Source organism: Dermacentor andersoni, chromosome 3, assembly GCF_023375885.2.
Source record: "Dermacentor andersoni chromosome 3, qqDerAnde1_hic_scaffold, whole genome shotgun sequence".
Taxonomy (NCBI): Eukaryota; Metazoa; Arthropoda; class Arachnida; order Ixodida; family Ixodidae; genus Dermacentor; species Dermacentor andersoni.
In genome coordinates this window covers 106407232-106411473 of record NC_092816.1, presented here as the reverse complement: position 1 = coordinate 106411473, position 4242 = coordinate 106407232, and positions in this window count along the sequence as shown.

The following is a 4242-nucleotide window of genomic DNA, read 5'->3' as shown; positions in this document are numbered from 1 at the left end:
TTGCTCTCTGATCCACACCGCTCTCTTCCTGTCTCTTACCCTTGACGCCTTACATTCTTCGTCCCATCGCTCTTTGCGCGGTTCTTGTTTTCAAGCTTCTTTATCAACCTCCAAGTTTCTGCCTCATATGTTAGCACCGGTAGAATGCATTGATTGTACACCTTTCTTTTCAATGATAGCCAGTGGTAAGCTTCCAGTCAGTATCTGACAATGTCTGCCGTATGCACTCCAACCCATATTTATTCTTCTGTAAATTTCTTTCTCATGATCAGAATCCCCTGTGAGTAATTGATCTAGGTAAACTTATGCTTTCACACACTGTAAAGGCTGACTGGCGATCCTTAACTCTTGCTCCCTTGCAAGGCTATTATTGAGCATTATCTTTGTCTTATGCATATTAACCTTCAACCCCACTCACACTCGATCAATCATTTGTTGCAGTTTGTCCCCAGTGTTGCTGAACAGGACAATGTCATCTGCAAATCGAAGGTTGCTGAAATATCCGTCATTGATCCTCACTCCTAAGCCTTCCCAGTTTAATAGCTTCAATACTTCTTCCACGCATGCAGTGAATAGCAGTGGAGAGATTGTGTCTCCTTGTCTGACCGCTTTCTTTATAGGTATATTTCTACTTTTCTTGTGGAGAACCAGGGTAGCTGTGGAATATTTGTAGATATTTTCCAACATATTCACGTATGGCTCCTGTGCTCATTGATTACGTAATGCCTCTATGACTACTGGTATTTCTACTGAATCAAATGCCTTTTCATAATCTATGAAAGTCATATATAGAGGCTGATTGTACTCTGCGGATTTCTCGATTACCTAATTGATGACATGGATGGGATCCATTGTAGAGTATCTCTTCTTGAAGCCCGCCTGTTCTCTTGGTTGACTGAAGTCAGGTCTTGCCCTTTTTCTATTGGAACTTTCCTTGGTGAATATTTTATACAATACTGGGAGTAAGCTAATGGGCCTGTAATTTTTCAATTCTTTAACGCCTCCATTTCTGTGTATTAGTATAATGTTGGCATTGTTCCAGTTCTTTGGGACCCTTAATGTCGTGAGATATTTCGTATAAACGGCCGCAAGCTTTTCAAGCATGATATCTCCTCCATCTTTGATTAAATCGACTGTTATTCCATCTTCTTCTGCCGCTTTTCCCCGGTTGATGTCTTGCAAGAGCCTTCTAAATTTGTCGCTAGCTATAGAAGGGATCTCTGTATCCTGTTCATTACTACATCGAATGGAAGTAGCGTGGCTGCTCTGGGTACTGTACAGGCCAGTATAGAACTATTCTGCTGCTTTTACTATATCATCGAAATTGCTGATGGTAGTACCCTGCTAATGGTCAGTGCATACATCTTGGTTTGTCCTATGCCAAGTTTTCTTCTCGCGGTTTTCATACTGGGGCTCTTTTTTACTGCTTCGTCAGTCATTCTTACGCTATAATTTCGAACATCCCTTACTCTCTCCTTGTTGATCAGTTTTGACAGTTCCGTGAATTCTATCTGACCTCTTGAGTTGGACACTTTCATTCTTTGTCGTTTCTTTAGGAGGTCCTTCGTTACTTGGGAGAGCTTGCCTACTGGTGGCCTTGGTGCCTTACCTCCTACTTCAATTGCTGCTTCTGAAGCCAGTCTAGTTACGGCTTTGTTCATTATCTCTATGTTATCTTCATCCCTATATTTGTTTGCAAGCACCAGCCTGAATTGATCTGGTTTTGCCCTTACTGCGTCTAGTTCGGCCTATTTCTTCTTTACTAATTTTACTCTTTCTCTTTCCGTATTGAGGTAAATCCTAGACCTCCCTAACCTATGATCACTGCAGTTTACCCTACCTAACACTTCTACATCCTGCACTAAGCTGTTTCTCCATTAGGTCTTTTCCAGGTCCACTTTCTGTTGCTCCGCTTCCTGAAGAACGTATTCATTATTCAGAGCGTATTCCTCTCCTCGAATTCTACCAACATCTCTCCTCTAGTGTTCCTAGAATCGATGTCTTAGTTGCCAACTACTTGTTCACCAGCCTGCATTTTGCCCACTTTTGCATTGAAGTCGTCCATGATTACATTATACTAAGTTTGCCTCTCATCGCTAATTCAACATCTTCATAGAACTGTTCTATTTCTTAATCATATTGAGTGGAAGTTGGAGCGTAGGCTTGTACTACCTGTTTTCTATACCTCCTATTTACCTTTATTACGACTACTGCTACACTCTCATTAATGCTGTAGAATTCGTCAATGTTGCCCGCTATGTCCTTATGGATTGGGAATCCTATCCCGTATTGTTTCTTATCTGTGAGTCCTCTATAGCAGAGGGCGTGGCCGTTATTCAGCACTGTATAAGCCTCACCAGTTCTTTTAACCTCACTAAGGCCAGTAATATCCCCTATAATGCCTGATAGTTCCTCAAAGAGTCCTGCTGAGTTAGCTTCACTGGAGAGTGTTGATGTGTTGAATGTTGCCAGGTTCAGTTTCCAGTGGCAGTCTATCCAGGTCCAGAGATTCTTAGCACCCTCTGCTGCGTTGCATGTCTGACCGCCGCCTTGGTCAGATGCTCCGCAGTTGCTGGGGGCTAAGGGCCATGGGTTTATTGAAGGAGTCATGAGGGAGGTAGTGGCTGAATACTGCACCAGGGAGGCCAATTCCTGTTCTAATGAGGGAGTGTCTTTTGTTGAAGCTTAGTGGGCCTTCCTAATTTCAAGCGACAGCTACATATTTTTGCAATAAACATTCCCTTTCTTTTACTGAAATCTGTCACGACGCTTCTCTTTCTCACATTGCTGTCCTCATCATGGGTCGTTGTATAAAAGAACGTGAGGCAAATGGGCTTTTTAGCTAAATATTTAGGTGCTGTATACTTACACAGGCAGAAAATATTGTACTATACTACAGGCAGGAAAGATTCACTAGCCGAATTCATTGGCTTTTACTTTAGGCTAGATGGCTGCAATGACGGTATCCATTTATCAGTCTTTTAAGAACGTACATTGTGCCTTGCTCTTGTTTCTCACTTATTAAAAATAATAAATTCCGTATTTTTACGTGCCAAAGCCACGATCTGATTATTAGGCTCAGTAAGGGACTTCGAAATTATTCTTACCATTTGGGGTTCTTCCATGCGCACCTAAATCTAAGAACACAAGCGTTCTTGCATTTTGCCCCGTTTGAAATTCGGCAGTCACAACAGTGATGGAAACAGCGACCTCCATGTTGCTTTTTGACATTCGCAGAGTGTATCTCTGCTAATGTAAGACTGTTTGTGGCCACGTGCTCTTTATAATTCTTACGTTTCACACGCATGACTTGTATCTCGATGAACTTACAGTATCTTGAGTTATAGGTAATGTTGCCGTATTTATTCACCTTGTTTGGTCCTATATATTTTACGCCAGCACGCAGCTGCAACTTCACGGTCAAAATTTGTGTCATTCGTTCCGTAGGAGAACCTCTACATCCTTAAGTACACACCATATGCGTCAACTTTTTTTTTTGGGGGGGGGGGGGGAAACTAATTGGGTGAACGCAAGTGAAAGCGCGGTAATAACAACTAGCCATCCGCTCGGCTCAAAACTTATTTTGGTTTTGTTTTACGGTAAGCGCTCCACCTCCGTTTTTAAAGTTATATGTCAATATTGCTATGCACGTAATCGTACAAACTTTATTTGCAAAAATAAGCTGGTGGAGTCGTCCGAAGTGGGCGGCGTCCCTAGTTCAGGATGCCGTGGGCCTGAGCCGATAGCTTGGCCTTGCTCGCCAGACAGTGCTGCTTGTCACGGCTCAGGCTTAACAGCTGGGTCTCCCACTGCTCAACGGTTGGTCCGGTTATGTGTGGTGTCGATGGGCTGTGCGCACACTCCCATACACTTGTAAGTGTAGATCGCACTATATATGGCTTGTAGCAGGGTGCCGTGCGGGAATGTGCCGATCTGTTGTTCACGGAAGTTCACCGCCGAAAGTGAGAAATTTTGAAACAGTCAGCGAGCGCAGAACCTAATCTTCCGTTGTTCGTAATAGCGCTCCCTTACGTGTTTCGACACAACATGGCGACACAACCGGACGTGTCACCACCCTGCCCAGAAACTGTGATGAGGCCTCCGGGACTGTCACTTTGCGCGCGACATGATGTTTGTAATTTCGGAGGCCACATATTTTTCTGCGCAACAGCTTACTGCACCGAGGCGCTTTCTGCCGCGGTTGTGGCGGCACCTATTTTGGGAGACACCAACTGCGGGATC